This window comes from Hyperoodon ampullatus (genome assembly GCF_949752795.1).
Source record: "Hyperoodon ampullatus genome assembly, chromosome: 8".
In the NCBI taxonomy this organism is placed as follows: Eukaryota; Metazoa; Chordata; class Mammalia; order Artiodactyla; family Ziphiidae; genus Hyperoodon; species Hyperoodon ampullatus.
This window is the reverse complement of record NC_136921.1, coordinates 105,602,115-105,612,365: the sequence shown is the minus strand read 5'-3', so window position 1 is coordinate 105,612,365 and position 10,251 is coordinate 105,602,115. Positions and strand designations below refer to the sequence as shown.

At 36.5% G+C, this 10,251-nt stretch overlaps 1 pseudogene across 1 annotated transcript; it reads left to right on the top strand.

Annotated features, from left to right (window-relative positions):
* Positions 1-799: 799 nt before the first annotated feature.
* On the top strand, positions 800-1,898 carry LOC307057545 (serpin B6-like; annotated as a pseudogene). The gene has a single exon. The product of its transcript is annotated as a serpin B6-like (transcript).
* The last annotated feature ends 8,353 nt before the right edge of the window (positions 1,899-10,251 follow it).

Genomic DNA, 10,251 nt, shown 5'->3' with positions numbered 1-10,251 from the left:
ACCTTTAGAAGGCTTTCTGATTTTCTACTGACCCACTTCCAGAATCTCTTTTCCAATTTTCAATCATGTAAAATAAGCATCTTATCCTGGAACATGAACAGGAGGTGGAGGATTTTCTTTTCTGCAAAGTATGCAGGTTTCTGGTTCAAATGGTAATATCTGCTTATAAAGATTTTCTTAAATAAAGGTAATGATATTCTTGGCAAATATTTGAATACAAAGATTAATTGTATTTAATTATGTGTTGTGATGGCTAATTTTATATGTCAAGTTGACTGGGCCACAGGGTGCCCAGACAATTTGTCAAACATTATTCTGGATGTGTTTCTGAAGGTTTTTCTGGATGAGATTAGCATTTCAATCAGTGCACTAAGTAAAGGAGATTGGCCTTTCCGCTATGAGTGAGCCTCTTACTAAGTAACAAGACCTGAATAGGACAAAAAGTCTGAGTAAGAAAAACTCCTCCTGCCTGAATACCTTCACTGGGAATTCAGGCATCTCCTGGTTTTGCCCTGGAACTGAAACATTGGATCCTCTCTTGTGGGGTCTCCAGCCTGTTGGCTTTCAGACTGGAGCTACACCATCAGCTCTCCTAGTTCTCTAGCTTGGTGACTGCAGATTTTGAGACTTCTCAGTTTCCATAATCATATGAGTCAATTCCTTATTCCAAAGGAAATATATGTGTGTGTGTGCGTGTGTGTGTATATACACACACGCACACACACACACACATGTATGTAATTATGTTATATATAAGTATATTATAATATACTTCTGACTTGTACGGATATTGAGAAACATGTTTTTCTACCCCATGAGCATCTTCTCTGCCCTGGTCATGGTTTTCATGGGAGCAAGTGGAAAAACCACAGCCCAGGTGTCCCAGGCATTTCTTTAAGTAAAAGCAGAGGCAGAGGTGAAGATGCTCACCAGGGTTTCCAGTTACTCCTCATCAAAGTTAACAGAACTGGCACACTGTACTTGCTTAGAACAGCCAGCAGTCTCCTTGGAGAAAAGTCCTGTGATTTCCTCTCATCTTTCAGAGTTTCCTGTTGCAAATTCTACCAAGCAGAGATGGAAGAGTCGACTTGAGCAACATTCCAGAAGAGTCCAGAAACCACATGAACACCTGGGTAGCCAAAAGTTAAAAGGTAAAATTATAGAGTTGCTGTCTCCAAATTCAGTTAATTCAGTGACTAATCTGATTCCTGTGAATGCCATCTAATTCAAAGGAAACTGGGCTCATCAACTTAACAAAGTGCAGACCAAAGAAAGACAATGGAAAGTCAGCAAGAATGAAGACAAGCCTGTGCAAATGATGTTTAAGGAATATACCTTTAAAAAGACCTATATAGGAGAACTATTCACCAAAATTTTGGTGCTTCCCCATATCGGCAAGAAGCTGTATATGTTCATCATGCTTCCAGATGAAAAGACCAGTTGGAAAAGGGTGGAAAAATAACTTACTTATGAGAAAATCATAGAATGGACAAAACTAGACATGATGAATGAAGAAGAGGTGGAAGTTTCCTCTTTAGCTTTAAACTGGTGGAGAAATAGGACAGACAGGATGCTGTTTGCAGTCTGGGAATGATGGATGCCTTGGAGCAGGCCAGGGCAACTCTTCTGGAGTGTCATCCAAGAGAGACCTCTTTCTGCCCAAGTTCCTGCACAGGTCCTTCGTGGATGTCAATGAAGAAGGCATGGAGATAATGGCCACCACTGCTGCCTTCATGATGATGCCACCTGTAAGAATGATCCCCAGGTTCTGTGAGGACCACCCCTTCCTTTTGTTTATCCAGAACAACAAAACCAATTTTATTCTTTGTGTGGCTGATTTTCCTCCCTATAAGGAAATGGTTGGTGCAGCTGATAGACATTCTCCTGTCTCCTACTGACTCACTTTTCCTCTGAAACTTCACAGTATGTCTCCAAGCCAAAATGACTTTGGTGACAATCCAAAAATAAAGGGTCCAACTTTGAAAAAAAAATGTAAATAATTAAATGTAAGTGATTCTGTTTCACTGGAGAGCCCTGACTAATACATGTGTGGATTCACTTAAAAATAAAATGGGTGTGTTTAAGTGTATACAAATATTTATTTACCCACATTCATATATACAATATATTATGCATACTGTAATAAATATTTTAACCATAGCATATACTATATACAGAAGACAGAACAACAGAGAAAGGAAGAGGAATTAAAAGGTGATAACTAAAAAGTCATCAGAAGTTACAAGAAAAGTAGAGAAGGAATATTAGTCTGGAAGTCACAGTTCTGGATTCCATCCTTAGTTTAACATTTACTAGTAATCAAAACCCAGGTATGTTGTGGGGAAGCTGGGCAGGGTGTATAGAGTCAGCTCTTTCAATTCTATGTCAAAGTAGGACATTTAAAGGAATTCAAGTTGTTGGAGGATCCCAGCACTGGGAAACTGAATAATGAGAACATCTTGGACAGTGAGCATCAGTCACCATTTTCCACAGACAGTAAGATCCAGGTGGGAATCCACAGAAGAAATAAGGTAGACACAGGAGAAATAAGAGGGCAGGGACTTCCCATCAACAACTGAGTTCAGAATAAGACTTTGATTCCAGAGGAAACCAAAAAAAGCAGAAAGGTTTCACAACTTAATTATGCTGCTTGGGGAAAAAGTGAGTCCTGAAGCCTGGATTCAATGTTTAGCTAATTGGGAGAATAATAAAAAATTGCATAGTTTACTAGCGTCCAGATGTGGCCAATTCCAGGTCATGATTTTGACTCATAATTATAATCTTTTTCATGAAGAAATCCTCTTTCTTTCTGGTTAGAACTGACCATTTATTTCTATTTAAGATGCAGCTTCACAACAAATGCTAAGGGAACTTCTCTAGGCAGAAAAGAGAAGAGAAGAAAAAGACCTACAAAACCAAACACAAAGCAATTAAGAAAATGGTAATAGGAGCAAACATATCAATAATTACTTTAAGGGCTTCCCTGGTGGTGCAGTGGTTGAGAGTCCACCTCCGATGCAGGGGACATGGGTTCGTGCCCCAGTCTGGGAAGATCCCACATGCCGCAGAGTGGGTAGGCCCATGAGCCATGGCTGCTGAGCCTATGTGTCCAGAGCCTGTGCTCTGCAATGGGAGAGGCCACAACAGTGAGAGGCCCATGTACCACAAAAAAATTAAAATATAAATAAATAAATAAATAAATAAATACCTGAAATGTAAATGGATTAAATGCTTCAACCAAAAGACATAGACTGGCTGAAAGGATACAAAAACAAGACGCATATATATGCTGTCTACAACAAACCCACTTCAGATGTAGGGACACATACAGACTGAAACTGAGGGCATGGAAAAAGATATTCCATGCAAATGGAAATCAAAAGAAAGCTGGAGTAACAATTCTCATATCAGACAAAATAGATGATAAAATAAAGACTATTACAGGGGACAAAGAAGGACACTACATAATGATCAAAGGATCAATCCAAGAAGAAGATATAACAATTGTAAATATTTATGCACCCAACATAGGAGCACCACAATACATAAGACAAATACTAACAGCCATAAAAGGGGAAATTGACAGCAAGACAATCATTGTAGGAGACTTTTAACGTCCCAGTTTCACCGATGGACAGATTATCCAAATTGAAAATAAATAAGGAAACACAATCATTAAGTGAAACATTAAACAAAATGGACTTAATTGATATTTATAGGACATTCCATCCAAAAACAACAGAATACAATTTCTTCTCAAGTGCTCATAGAACATTCTCCAGGATAGGCCACATCTTGGGTCACAAATCAAGCTTTGATAAATTTAAGGAAATTGAAATAATATCAAGCACCTTTTCTGATCACAATGCTATGAGACTAGATATCAATTACAAGAAAAAATCTGTAAAAAATGCAAACACATGGAGGCTAAACAATACACTACTAAACAACCAAGAGGTAACTGAAGAAATCAAAAAATACCTAGAAACAGATGACAATGAAAACAATGATCCAAAACCTATGAGATGCAGCAAAAGCAGTTCTAGAGGGAAATTTATAGCAATACAATACTAGCTCAAGGAACAAGAAACATCTCAAATAAACAACCTAACTTTACACCTAAAGCAATTAGAGAAAAAAGAACAAACAAACAAACAAAAAAAAACCCAAAGATAGCAGAAGGAAAGAAATCATAAAGATCAGATGAGAAATAGATGAAAAAGAAATGAAGGAAACAACAGCAAAGATGAAGAAAACTAAGAGCTGGTTGTTTGAGAAGATACACAAAATTGATAAACCATTAGCCAGACTTATCAAGAAAAAAAGGGAGAAGAATCAAATCCACAGATTTAGAAATGAAAAAGCAGAAGTAACAACTGACATTGCAGAAATACAAAGGATCATGAGAGATTACTACAAGCAACTATATGCCGATAAAACCGACAACCTGGAAGAAATGCACAAATTCTTAGAAAAGCACCAACTGCTGAGACTGAACCAGGAAGAAAGAGAAAATATAAACAGAACAATCACAAGCACTGAAATTGAGACTGTGATTTAAAATCTTCCAACAAACAAACGCCCAGGACAAGATGGCTTCACAGGCGTGTTCTATCAAACATTCAGAGAAGAGCTAACACTTATCCTTCTCAAACTCTTCCAAAGTATAGCAGAGGGAGGAACACTCCCAAACTGATTCCACATGACCACCATCATCCTGATAACAAAACCAGACACGGAGGTTACAAAAAAAGAAAACTACAGGTCAATATCACTGATGAACATAGATGCAAAAATCCTCAACAAAATACTAGCAAAGAGAATCCAACAGCACATTAAAAGGGTCATACATCATGATCAAGTGGGGCTTATTCCAGGAATGCAAGGATTCTTCAGTATAAGCAAATCAATCAATGTGATACACCATACCAACAAACTAAAGGATAAAAACTATATGATAATCTCAATAGATGCAGAAAAAGCTTTCGACAAAATTCAACACCGTTTTATCATATAAACTCTCCAGAAAGTAGGCATAGAGGGAACCTACCTCAACATAATAAAAGCCATATATGACAAACCCACAGCTAACATTGTTCTCAATGGTGAAAAACTTAAACCATTACCTCTAAGATCAGGAACAAGACAAGTTTGCCCACTCTCACTGCTATTATTCAACATAGTTTTGGAAGTTTTAGCCACAGCAATCAGAGAAGAAAAAGAAATAGAAGGAGTCCAAATCAGAAAGGAGTAAAACTGTCATTGTTTGCAGATGACATGATACTCTACATGGAGAACCATAAAGATGCTACAGAAAACTACTATAGCTAATCAAGGAATTTCATAAAGTAGCAGGATGCAAAATTAATGTACAGAAATCTCCTGCATTCCTATACAATAATCATGAATAAAATGAAAGAAAAATTAAGGAAACATTCCTCTTACCATTGCAACAAAATGAATAAAAACCTAGGAATAAACCTACCTAAGAAGACAAAAGACCTGTATGCAGAAAACTAAGACACTGATGAAAGAAATTAAAGACAGTACAAACAGATGGAGAGATATACCATGTTCTTGGATTGGAAGAATCAACATTGTGAAGATGACTATACTACCCAAAGCAATCTACAGATTCAGTGCAATCTCTATCAAACTACCAGTGGCATCTTTCACAGAACTAGAAAAAAAGGTTCACAGTTTTTATGGAAACACAAAAGAACCCAAATAGCCAAAGCAATCATGAGAAAGAAAAACGGAGCTGGAGGAATCAGGCTCCTGTACTTCAGACTATACTACACAGCTACACTAATCAAGACAGTATGGTACTGTCACAAAAACAGAATTACAGATCAATCGAACAGGATAGAAAGGACAGAGATAAACCCACGCACATATGGTCATCTTATCTTTGATAAAGAGGCAAGGATATACAATGGAGAAAAGACAGCCTCTTCAATAAGTGGTGCTGGGAAAACTGGACAGCTACATGTAAAATAATGAAATTACAATGCTCCCTAACACCATACACAAAAATAAACTCAAAATGGATTAAAGATCTAAATGTAAGGCCAGACACTATAAAACTCTTAGAGGAAAACATAGGCAGAACACTCTATGACATAAACCACAGAAAGATCATTTTTGACCCACCTCCTAGAGAAACGGAAATAAAAACAAAAATAAACAAATGGGACCTAATGAAACTTAAAAGTGTTTGCACAGCAAAGGAAACCATAAACAAGATGAAAAGACAACCCTCAGAATGGGAGAAAATATTTGCAAATGAAGTGACTGACAAAATATTAATCTCCAAAATTTACAAGCAGCTCATGCAGCTCAATATCAAAAAACCAGGGCTTCCCTGATGGCGCAGTGGTTGAGAGTCCGCCTGCTGATGCAGGGGACACGGGTTCGTGCCCCAGTCCAGGAAGATCCCACATGCCACGGAGCAGCTGGGCCCGTGAGCCATAGCCCCTGGGCCTTCATGTCCGGTGCCTGTGCTCTGCAACGGGAGAGGCCACAGCAGTGAGAGGCCCACGTACTGCAAAAAAAAAAAAAAAAAAAAAAAAAAAAACCAAACAACCCAATCCAAAAATGGGCAGAAGACCTAAACAGACATTTCTCCAAAGAAGATATACAGATTGCCAGCAAACACATGAAGGGATGCTCAACATCACTAATCATTAGAGAAATGCAAATCAAAACAACAGTGAGGTATCACCTCACACCGGACAGAATGGCCATCATCAAAAAATCTACAAACAGTAAATTCTGGAGCGGGTGTGGAGAAAAGGGAACCCTCTTGCACTGTTGGTGGGAATGTAAACTGATACAGCCACTATGGAGAACAGTATGGAGGTTCCTTAAAAAACTAAAAATAGAACTTCCATATGACCCAGCAATCCCACTACTGGGCATATACCCTGAGAAAACCATAATTCAAAAAGAGACATGTACCACAATGTTCACTGCAGCACTATTTACAGTAGCCAGGACAGGGAATCAACCTTAGTGTCCATCGACAGATGAATGGAGAAAGAAGGTGTGGCACATATATACAACGGAATATTACTCAGCCATAAAATGAAATGAAATTGAGTTACTTGTAGTGAAGTGGATGAACCTAGTGTCTGTCATACAGAGGGAAGTAAGTCAGATAGAGAAAAAACAATGCTGTATGGTAACACATATATATGAAATCTAAATTAAAAAAAATAGTTCTGATGAACCTAAGGGCAGGACAGGAACAAAGACACAGATGTAGAGAATGGGCTTGAAGACACAGGGAGGGGGAAGGGTAACCTGGACAAGTGAGAGAGTAACATTGACATATATACACTACCAAATGTAAAATAGCTAGTTAGTGGGAAGGAGCTGCATAGCACAGGGAGATCAACTGTTGCATTGTGACCACCTAGAGGGGTGGGATAGGGAGGGTAAGTGGGAGACGCAAGAGGGAGGGAATATGGGATTACATGTATACATATAGCTGATTCACTTTGTTATACAGCAGAAACTAACACAACATTGTAAAGCAATTATACTCCAATAAAGATGTTTAAAAAAGGAAACACAATTCTTGGAATTCTATCAGTTAGAAAGAAACACAATTTCCTGAATTGGCTTTCTCTCCTAATTACCTCTGTAACTGCCTTCTCCTATTATTTTGTACCTTTGTAATAAAATACCCTCTTAACTGGTGTCTCTAACTTTTGTGCCTCCCTTACCCAGTCTTTATTCCACATAGCAAATAAAAAATTATGTTTGTGAAGCACACACACACTCACACAAGATATGTATCTTAGAATCCATATGTGTGGATTTTATAATATATAATAGTCTATGTTGTAACAGCATGTATTTATTCTATTACATATCTCATGACTCTTACTCTGGAAACATTTTATTTTTATTTTGCATCTGTGTTCCTTACACTTTCCTACACTTTACTGTAAGTCACAAAGAACAGATATTATCATATATATATATACATATGTCACCTTCTTTACCCTATCAATGTGCTTCTAAAATTTTATTTTATCCAAGAGTTACATGAATGGCTTAATAAAGCTTAGGTTCCTGGGCCCCACCTCCAGAGTTTCTAATTCAGTAGGTATGCGACAAAGGGACTGTGGAATTTACATTTCTGAAAATTTCCCAGGTCATCTCAGTGACCACACACTGAGAATGACTGTCTGTCAATACCTGACAATTAGTAGGGTCAAAATTATACTCCTAATAAATGCATAGAGAAATGATAATCCTGATGAAACTTGTTCTTTAGATCTAGGCTCAGAAACCAAGGTCAGTGTGTGTTATTGAGTAGAGAACCTTTGAATATTATTTGAAGGAGCTTGAATAGAACAGAGAAGGGAAATTGGTTAAGGAGTGAGGCAGTCATTGATAATAATATTTTCATATTATCTATTAATTTTATTAACACCTTGAATTTGTGCTGCACCTTTTTACCAGTGAATCAGTAAATAATTTTTGGAGCACCTGTTCTGAGAAACAACTAGTATTATACCCACTGCAGGGCATGGCTAATTTTCTACTAGTCAGACAACTTTTGTATTGTTTTTCTTGCATGTTAACTTGCTTGCATTGTCTAACATTGAGTCCTCTGGTTATACACTACTGCAAATAAGAATGATCATACTTTTAAAATCTTGCTGATTAATGCAGTGGCTGTAATTTATAAGAAATTTAGGGTATTTTTTTAACAGCCTCTGATTTGTGCATTTACCTAGAGCATTAAACAGAAAAAAAGAATTCATATGCTTGGGGGAGTGGTCACTGTAGAAACAGCAGGTGAAAAAATAAAACAGAAATCGGTAAAAGAAATTGCTTCTGGAGAGTGAGGCTAAGGTGGGGAGAGATGGAAAAACATCAGAAGACATTTTAAATGTTTGTTTTGTAAACATGTGCATGCATTGTTTTGATTATACAAATACAAAAGTAGATATACCCAACATTTTGAACATATATAAATATTTATGCCAATTTTCATCTACTTTGGAGGTTCCATGATCACTTCCTTTGTGGAAAAATTAGTATTTTCTTTACCAAGTATTTACCATTTAATCATATTACTTGTCATTTTACTTTCATTGATGTAAATTTTTACGATTTTTATTTTGCAAACTTTTTTGGAAATATTTATTAGTGCAAAAAGAATGGATACTCGTATGGGTACAACTGAATCACTTTGCTGTACAACTGTAACTAGCACATCACTGTTAATCAACTATACTCCCCTATAAAATAAAATGTTTTTTTAAAATTCTGAACAATACAACAATGAAAACCCATTTCCCTTTAACCTGGATTCATGAATTGCAAACTTTCACCACATTTAATTTTCTTCCCCCTCTATTCACATATAATTTGCATGCACACATGTGCATGCATGTATGTAGTGTTATATTTTAAGTTACAGATATTACATTTTACCTTTTATACTTCCATGTGTTGCTTTTAAGAATAACTTCCTACATAACCACTGTAACATCATCACACTACTAACATTTCAATTAAATTCTGTTCTCACCAAATATAAATTCCACATTCGCATTTCCTCATTTACTCTGAAAGTGAATTTCATTGTCTTTTTTAAAAATTCAGTATTCAATAAAGGATTATATGTTGTATTTAATGATTGTCTCTAATCTCTTTAATTCTAGAACATTCCCCATGTTTCTCATTATGTGACTCTTTTGAGGTTTCAAAGCCCATTATTCTGTGTAATCAGTCATATTCTGAATTTGTCAGATTATTTACTCAAGGTTAGTTTCATATTAAACATTTTTTTGACAAGAAAATTATGTAGAGTTTTCTTTTTGATGTAGAGTACACTTTTTGCATTGTGTCAAGAGACATGATTTCAGATTGTCCCAATATTGGTGATGCTAAATTTGATAAATTGGTTAAGCTGACAAACACCAGATATCTCCATTTTAAAGGTATACTGTCCCTTCATAAGCACAATTTGTAAGCAGTTTATGGGATGATATTTTGAGATAACATAATTATCTTGTTCTCTACCTGTTTTAAACAACTGATTTTGCATGCATGAAGATTCTTGCCTAAGTATTACTTTAACGGTTACAAAATGATGGTTTTCTTATTACAGCATATTTTCCTTTTAGGTATGACCTCATTAGTGTTTGTGTACCTGCTTGTTTTATGGCCAAACAAGGAGCTTGAAGCTGGTACTATATTTTTCCTGTCCCATACTCAAAATGAACT